This window comes from Triticum urartu, chromosome 7A, assembly GCF_056163025.1.
Source record: "Triticum urartu cultivar PI428250 chromosome 7A, HENAU_Tu73, whole genome shotgun sequence".
Lineage (NCBI taxonomy): Eukaryota > Viridiplantae > Streptophyta > Magnoliopsida > Poales > Poaceae > Triticum > Triticum urartu.
The window spans coordinates 18,091,340-18,101,514 of NC_141879.1; positions in this window are offsets into that span (position 1 = coordinate 18,091,340).

The window sequence follows — 10,175 nt, forward strand, 5'->3', positions numbered from 1 at the left end:
TCCAACGATATAATTTTTGTTGACATGTATTAACGTTTTATTAGTTAAATCTTTGGTCAAAATTTGACACAAATCATAAAGGGGACTAATAAAACAGGATGGAGTTTTTTTTTTGAGCATCAGTACAGACACAAGCGCTCATATACACGCGCATACCCTCTCCCACTGAAAGCGCATCGCCGGAAATCAAATCCTGAAATAAATCCAGGAATAATGCGAGCACCAGGATTTGAACCCTGGGGGGTTAGGGATACCACTGTCCACCTAACCAACTCAACCACAGGTTGATTCGCAAACAGGACGGAGTTAGTACATCCTAACCTCGCGTGTAGGTCACTTGCAAAAAAAAAACTCGCGTGTAGGTCTACATTCAATCCCAAAATACACCTCAGTGTTTATAGAAATTATTTTAACTTGCGTGCCAGCTTGTGTGCTAAATATATCCTCCTAGCATTGCTAATTGTTTTGTTAAGATATTCCTATCAACCAACTATCCTGAAAGACCGATCTGATAGGAAGAGGAGATATAATATACTTAACATGTTTATGATCTGTAGATTTCCTTATATAGAGAGCAGACAACCCTTGGTACCAAGTATATCGACCATGTAGTTGCATGAGTTCAGATATACTAACTACAGCTTGTACCCAAGTTGAGAGGAACCAAAATAAATAAATAAACAAATAGGAGTATAGATATGTACACATTCAACTTCCATATGGAAAACAAAAAGGAGAGCAGAGATGAGTTCTACTCTGGTGCATGTTGGCTTACCTACGTCTGCCTTTGTTCAAACACCCCACGTCTGCCTTCCGCATCCCCATTTCGGCCCACCTCTCCCATTTCTGTTCCTTTCACATTTTTCCTGTAAACTGCCTCAACTACCGCATGTTTTATTGACTTACCAAATAAAATTGTATAGTAATCAAGTTATTTTCTTAATGCGAAACCATTAGTTAACTATACTATGTTCTTGGCACACTCTGTTTACCATTTAGACTATACAAACAGTCGGTGATTAACTAGTAGGAGTACTTATTGGTTTGTGCTTTTTACTAGTTCCGACTAAAAAATATGGACCACACTCCACAGGTGACCCTGCTGGTTATCTAACACACACTAGTAGAAAACAGGCCTATTGTCCCGGTTCGTAAGGGCCTTTTGTCCCGGTTCCTGAACTGGGACTAAAGGGTCGGTACTAATGCCCTGTCCCTTTAGTCCCGATTCAGTCCAGAGCCGGGACAGATGGGCCTTCACGTGGCCTGTGCGCGGAACCCAGGCAGAAGGGCCTTTGGTCCCGGTTGGTGGCATCAACCGGGATCAATAGGCATCCACGCGTCATCATTTCTGTGGCTGAGATTTTTTTTTTTTTGAAGGGGGGGGGGTGTTTGGTGGTTTTGGGGGGTTAATTTAGGTGTTTCATATATTGTGTTAGCTAGCTAATTAATAGAGAGAAGTGTCCTCTCTTATGTCCGTGCTTGGTCGACGCTACATACTATACATACGTATAGAGAGGACTAGACACGCTAGCTAGCTAGTAAGCAAATGAAGGAAACAGAAGATCGTCATCAACATATATATGCATACAGAGAGAAGTGATATCGACCACCTCTCCTTCTCCGAGAGATTGGTCGAACAACAAGTTCTCGTATATCTATCCGACACTACCGGCTACATATATACAATAATTATCTCTTACAAATATAATCTCCTATCATACGGACGCATGATCCACATAGTATTCTCCGTCTTCAGCGATTATGTATGTATCAACCCCCTTCTTCAAATTAGATGTTTCGGATGCGGGAGTTCATATATGAATGAATGAAACTAGCGCTTGAATCACAAGGAGATGCGCGGAACATGCTACTATAGTACTTACTTTCGGGTGTCTAAATTCCAGCTTCTTCGGCAGTCCCGGAGCTTTTTTGGTGAATTTTCTTCAAACCCTGCCAGACAAAGAAAACAATTACTTGATATCAGAAATGAACAAAGTTGCTGATATGGTGGATAATTATCGATTTAACTTACTTCTCGAGCATTTGAGTCATGTCCGCATACTCCTGGGGATCTTTTCGTTTCGAGTCTAAGATAGTTACTACTCCCTGCTCAAGCTTAATCTCTAGGAGAATATAGTGGAACCTGCGCACGCATGCATAACTCATCAGTTACATTACTATAACCTTTACTAATATATAAGGGAAACCGAATATGCACAAGACAGTAACACTCACTTGAAGTTGCAAGGAAAGAGTATTATATCTTTGTTTTCATTTATTACCAACGATCGTAGCAAGTTGGCCTCGGTATCTTCGGCATGAAATTTAACCTCAGTTGCATCTATGAGATTTGTGTTAATGAACCCAATATCATCGACTTGTCTTTTCTTCAATTCGACGATCTTCAATCTGCATAATATAGTGAGGATAATTATAAATACATGCAATGAAAGAGCTGAGCTATATAGAGAGACTCAATGACAGAAGTAGTACTACTTACAGACAGTACCAGGTGACCGTTGCTTTATCGAGGGCCAATTGATTAAAAAACTGAAAGAACTCCTCAAATGGAACAGGCAACAGTTCAATTCCAATGAGGTCATACTCCTTTTTAACTCTCACATACAAAGTATTCCTCCCCCCAGACTCTCTGCAGGTTCTCAAGTACCAATCATGCAATCTTCACATCATCGTTGATAGAGATCTTTCATCTTTGACGAGAGGCTTCCCGTACTCGTATCTTTGTATCTGCACCTCCAAGAAATCATAATGTACATCGTCGGGCAGGTAATCTCCAAGATTGCTATAACCGGGCACCATCCTCGGATCATTAGCGACGATGTCGGTAGACACCTTGAGCGGGGGGCACGATTGGTCCGCTTGTTCGCCGAGCTGGGCAATTTGTTTCCAAGCTCGTCGTTCTGCTAACCTTTGATCACTTCTAGTACTTCCCGACCGCTTCGCTTCGTGAAATGACTTTTCAATAATGCGGTCATAGTTGTCTTTCGGCGGAGACTTTGGTGGTTTCTTCAGGGCAGCCAGAGTGCACTTCGCTTTCACCGGATCTATCTTCTCCTCTGGAGGTGGATGTCTCTGTGCTTTCAACCCTTGAAACCAGTCCTTCACTTCGGCTTTAGCGATCTCCGCGTTCTCCTCCGGGGTCATCTCGTATGGTAACTTCTCTGGAGTCTTCAGAGAAGGACTGAATCTGTATGTCCCCCCGCCTCTGGCTGTACTGCTAGACGCCGGCAGAGCAGATGGAGCGGTTGTCTTCTTTCCTTGCTTACGCGGTGGAGGAGAAGGACTACAACGCGCCGGAGCAGCCGGAGCGGCGGCGGGTCTCTTCCGCCCTTGCTGACGAGGCGGAGAAAGAGGAGGCTGGCTGCTCGGGCGCGCCGGCGCAGGCGGAGAAGGAGGCGGAGTGCTGCCACGCGCCAGAGAAGGAGTCGGCCGAGTGCCCTGATCGTCACTCGCCGGAGGAGGAGGCGGTGGAGGAGGCGGAGTGCCCTGACTCGCCGGAGGAGGAGGAGGAGGGGGAGGCGTCCAGTTCGGAAGGTTGATGACCTCCTTCTGCCATAGGCATGGAGTCTTCAGAGCAGAACCCAGCCGAGTCTCCCCTACACCGATAGGGTGGTCAAGCTGGAGGTCCTCAAATCCATCTGTTATTTCATCCACCATCACCCTAGCATATCCTTCTGGAATTGGCCGGCAGTGAAAAGTTGTTGGGGAACGTAGTAATTTCAAAAAAATTCCTACGCACACGCAAGATCATGGTGATGCATAGGAACGGGAGGGGAGAGTGTTGTCCACGTACCCTCGTAGACCGATAGCGGAAGCGTTATAACAACGCGGTTGATGTAGTTGTACGTCTTCACGGCCCGACCGATCAAGCACTGAAACTATGGCACCTCCGAGTTCTTGCACACGTTCAGCTTGATGACGATCGCCGGACTCCGATCCAGCAAAGTGTCGGGGAAGAGTTCCGTCAGCACGACGGCGTGGTGACGATCCTGATGTTCTACCGTCGCAGGGCTTCGCCTAAGCACCGCTACGATATAACCGAGGTGGAATATGGTGGAAGGGGGCACCGCACACGGCTAAGGAACGATCACGAAGATCAACTTGTGTGTCTAGAGGTGCCCCCTGCCCCCGTATATAAAGGAGCAAGGGGGGTGCGGCCGGCCCTAGGAAGAGGCGCGCCGGAGGAGTCCTACTCCTACCGGGAGCAGGACTCCCCCCTTTTCTCTAGTTGGATTAGGACTTGGGGGGAAGGAGGAGAGAGGGGGAAGGAAAGGGGGGCGCCGCCCCCCCGTCCTTGTCCAATTCAGACTGGGGGGGAGGGGCGCGCGGCTGCCCCTTGGCCCGCCTCTCCTCTTCCTCCACTTGGGCCCATAAGGCCCAATAGCCTCCGGGGTGTTCCGGTAACCCCTCCGGTACTCCGGTAAAATCACTATTTCACCCGGAACACTTCCGACATCCAAACATAGGCTTCCAATATATCAATCTTCATGTCTCGACCATTTCGAGACTCCTCGTCATGTCCGTGATCACATCCGGGACTCCGAACAACCATCGGTACATCAAAACATATAAACTCATAATGAAACTATCATCGTAACGTTAAGCGTGCGGACCCTACGGGTTCGAGAACAATGTAGACATGACCGAGACATGTCTCCGGTCAATAACCAATAGCGGAACCTGGATGCTCATATTGGCTCCCACATATTCTACGAAGATCTTTATCGGTCAGACCGCATAACAACATACATTGTTCCCTTTGTCATCGGTATGTTACTTGCCCGAGATTCGATCGTAGGTATCTCAATACCTAGTTCAATCTCGTTACCGGCAAGTCTCTTTTCTCATTCCGTAATACATCATCCCGCAACTAACTTATTAGTTGCAATGCTTGCAAGGCTTAAGTGATGTGCATTACCGAGAGGGCCCAGAGATACCTCTCCGACAATCAGAGTGACAAATCCTAATCTCGAAATACGCCAACCCAACATGTACCTTTGGTGACACCTGTAGAGCTCCTTTATAATCACCCAGTTACGTTGTGACGTTTGGTAGCACACAAAGTGTTCCTCCGGTAAACGGGAGTTGCATAATCTCATAGTCATAGGAACATGTGTAAGTCATGAAGAAAGCAATAGCAACATACTAAACGATCGGGTGCTAAGCTAACGGAATGGGTCATGTCAATCACATCATTCTCCTAATGATGTGATCCCGTTAATCAAATGACAACTCATGTCTATGGTTAGGAAACATAACCATCTTCGATTAATGTGCTAGTCAAGTAGAGGCATACTAGTGACACACTGTTTGTCTATGTATTCACACAAGTATTATGTTTCCGGTTAATACAATTCTAGCATGAATAATAAACATTTATCATGATATAAGGAAATAAATAATAACTTTATTATCGCCTCTAGGGCATATTTCCTTCAGTCTCCCACTTGCACTAGAGTCAATAATCTAGATTACACAGTAATGATTCTAACACCCATGGAGCCTTGGTGCTGATCATGTTTTGCTCGTGGAAGAGGCTTAGTCAATGGGTCTACTACATTCAGATCCGTATGTATCTTGCAAATCTCTATGTCTCCCACCTGGACTAGATCCCGGATGGAATTGAAGCGTCTCTTGATGTGCTTGGTTCTCTTGTGAAATCTGGATTCCTTTGCCAAGGCAATTGCACCAGTATTGTCACAAAAGATTTTCATTGGACCCGATGCACTAGGTATGACACCTAGATCGGATATGAACTCCTTCATCCAGACTCCTTCGTTTGCTACTTCTGAAGCAGCTATGTACTCCGCTTCACATGTAGATCCCGCCACGACGCTTTGTTTAGAACTGCACCAACTGACAGCTCCACCGTTTAATGTAAACACGTATCCGGTTTGCGATTTAGAATCGCCCGGATCAGTGTCAAAGCTTGCATCAACGTAACCATTTACGATAAGCTCTTTGTCACCTCCATATACGAGAAACATATCCTTAGTCCTTTTCAGGTATTTCAGGATGTTCTTGACCGCTGTCCAGTGATCCACTCCTGGATTACTTTGGTACCTCCCTGCTACACTTATAGCAAGGCACACATCAGGTCTGGTACACAGCATTGCATACATGATAGAGCCTATGGTTGAAGCATAGGGAACTTCTTTCATCGTCTCTCTATCTTCTGCAGTGGTCGGGCATTGAGTCTTACTCAACTTCACACCTTGTAATACAGGCAAGAACCCTTTCTTTGCTTGAACCATTCTGAACTTCTTCAAAACTTTGTCAAGGTATGTGCTTTGTGAAAGTCCAATTAAGCGTCTTGATCTATCTCTATAGATCTTAATGCCCAATATGTAAGCAGCTTCATCAAGGTCTTTCATTGAAAAACTCTTATTCAAGTATCCCTTTATGCTATCCAGAAATTCTATATCATTTCCGATTAGCAATATGTCATCCACATATAATATCAGAAATGCTACAGAGCTCCCACTCACTTTCTTGTAAATACAGGCTTCTCCAAAAGTCTGTACAAAACCAAATGCTTTGATCACACTATCAAAGCATTTATTCCAACTCCGAGAGGCTTGCACCAGTCCATAAATGGATCGCTGGAGCTTGCACACTTTGTTAGCTCCCTTTGGATCTACAAAACCTTCTGGTTGCATCATATACAACTCTTCTTCCAGAAATCCATTCAGGAATGCAGTTTTGACATCCATCTGCCAAATTTCATAATCATAAAATGCGGAAATTGCTAACATGATTCGGACAGACTTAAGCATCGCTACGGGTGAGAAGGTCTCATCGTAGTCAATCCCTTGAACTTGTCGAAAACCTTTTGCAACAAGTCGAGCTTTGTAGACAGTAACATTACCGCTAGCGTCAGTCTTCTTCTTGAAAATCCATTTATTCTAAATTGCTTGCCGATCATCGGGTAAGTCAACCAAAGTCCACACTTTGTTCTCATACATGTATCCCATCTTAGATTTCATGGCTTCAAACCATTTTGCGGAATCTGGGCTCACCATCGCTTCTTCATAGTTCGTAGGTTCATCATGATCTAGTAGCATGACTTCCAGAACAGGATTACCATACCACTCTGATGCGGATCTTACTCTGGTTGATCTATGAGGTTCAGTAGTAACTTGATCTGAAGTTTCATGATCATCATTAGCTTCCTCACTAATTGGTTTAGGTGTCACAGAAACCGATTTCTGTGATGTACTACTTTCCAATAAGGGAGCAGGTATAGTTACCTCATCAAGTTCTACTTTCCTCCCACTCACTTCTTTCGAGAGAAACTCTTTTTCTAGAAAGGATCCATTTTTAGCAACAAATGTTTTGCCTTCGGATCTGTGATAGAAGGTGTACCCAACTGTCTCTTTTGGGTATCCTATGAAGACACATTTCTCCGGTTTGGGTTCGAGTTTATCAGGTTGAAGCTTTTTCACATAAGCATCGCAGCCCCAAACTTTGAGAAACGACAACTTTGGTTCCTTGCCAAACCATAATTCATAAGGCGTCGTCTCAACAGATTTTGATGGTGCCCTATTTAACGTGAATGTGGCCGTCTCCAAAGCATAACCCCAAAACGATAGCGGTAAATCTGTAAGAGACATCATAGATCGCACCATATCAAGTAAAGTACGATTACGACATTCGGACACACCATTACGCTGTGGTGTTCCGGGTGGCGTGAGTTGCGAAACTATTCCGTGTTGTTTCAAATGTAGACCAAACTCGTAACTCAAATATTCTCCTCCACAATCAGATCGTAGAAACTTTATTTTCTTATTACGATGATTTTCAACTTCACTCTGAAATTCTTTGAACTTTTCAAATGTTTCAGACTTATGCTTCATTAAGTAGATATACCCATATCTGCTTAAATCATTTGTGAAGGTGAGAAAATAACGATATCCGCCACGAGCTTCAACATTCATCGGACCACATACATCTGTATGTATGATTTCTAACAAATCTGTTGCTCTCTCCATAGTACCGGAGAACGGCGTTTTAGTCATCTTGCCCATGAGGCAGGTTCGCAAGTACCAAGTGATTCATAATCAAGTGGTTCCAAAAGTCCATCAGTATGGAGTTTCTTCATGCGCTTACACCGATATGACCTAAACGGCAGTGCCACAAATAAGTTGCACTATCATTATCAACTATGCATCTTTTGGTTTCAACATTATGAATATGTGTATCACTACTATCAAGATTCATTAAAAGTAGACCACTCTTCAAGGGTGCATGACCATAAAAGATATTACTCATATAAATAGAACAACCATTATTCTCTGATTTAAATGAATAACCGTCTCGCATCAAACAAGATCCAGATATAATGTTCATGCTCAACGCTGGCACCAAATAACAATTATTTAGGTCTAATACTAATCCCGATGGTAGATGTAGAGGTAGCGTGCCGACTGCGATCACATCGACTTTGGAACCATTTCCCACGCGCATCGTCACCTCGTCCTTCGCCGGTGTTCGCTTAATCCGTAGTCGCTGTTTCGAGTTGCAAATATTAGCAACAGAACCAGTATCAAATACCCAGGTGCTACTGCGAGCTCTAGTAAGGTACACGTCAATAACATGTATATCACATATACCTTTGTTCACCTTACCATCCTTCTTATCCGCCAAATACTTGGGGGAGTTCCGCTTTCAGTGACCAGTCTGCTTGCAGTAGAAGCACTCAGTTTCAGGCTTAGGTCCAGACTTGGGTTTCTTCTCCTGAGCAGCAACTTGCTTGCTTTTCTTCTTGAAGTTCCCTTTCTTCTTCCCCTTGCCCTTTTTCTTGAAACTAGTGGTCTTGTTGACCATCAACACTTGATGCTCCTTCTTGATTTCTACCTCTGGGGCTTTTAGCATCGTGAAGAGCTCGGGAATAGTCTTTTCCATCCCTTGCATACTATAGTTCATCACAAAGCTCTTGTAGCTTGGTGGCAGTGATTGGAGAATTCTATCAATGATACTATCATCCGGAAGATTAACTCCCAGTTGAATCAAGTGATTATTATACCCAGACATTTTGAGTATATGCTCACTGACAGAACTGTTCTCCATCTTGAAGCTGTAGAACTTATTGGAGACTTCATATCTCTCAATCCGGGCATTTGCTTGAAATATTAACTTCAACTCCTGGAACATCTCATATGCTCCATGACGTTCAAAGCGTCGTTGAAGACCCGGTTCTAAGCCGTAAAGCATGGCACACTGAACTATAGAGTAGTCATCAGCTTTGCTCTGCCAGACGTTCATAACATCTGGTGTTGCTCCAGCAGCAGGCCTGGCACCCAGCGGTGCTTCCAGGATGCAATTCTTCTGTGCAGCAATGAGGATAATCCTCAAGTTATGGACCCAGTCCATGTAATTGCTACCATCATCTTTCAACTTTGCTTTCTCAAGGAACGCATTAAAATTCAACGGAACAACAACACGGCCATCTATCTACAATCAAACATAGACAAGCAAAATACTATCAGGTACTAAGTTCATGATAAATTTAAGTTCAATTAATCATATTACTTAAGAACTCCCACTTAGAAAGACATCCCTCTAATCCTCTAAGTGATCACGTGATCCAAATCAACTAAACCATAACCGATCATCATGTGAAATGGAGTAGCTTTCAATGGTGAACATCATTATGTTGATCATATCTACTATATGATTCACGCTCCACCTTTCGGTCTCAGTGTTCCGAGGCCATATCTGCATATGCTAGGCTCGTCAAGTTTAACCTGAGTATTCTGCGTGTGCAAAACTGGCTTGCACCCGTTGTAGATGGACATAGAGCTTATCACACCCGATCATCACGTGGTGTCTGGGCACGACGAACTTTGGCAACGGTGCATACTCAGGGAGAACACTTTAATCTTGAAATTTAGTGAGGAATCATCTTATAATGCTACCGTCAATCAAAGAAAGATAAGATGCATAAAAGATAAACATCACATGCAATCAATATAAGTGATATGATATGGCCATCATCATCTTGTGCTTGCGATCTCCATCTCCGAAGCACCGTCATGATCACCATCGTCACCGGCACGACACCTTGATCTTCATCGTAGCATCGTTGTTGTCTCGCCAATCTTATGCTTCTACGACTATCGCTACCGCTTAGTGATAAAGTAATGCATTACAGG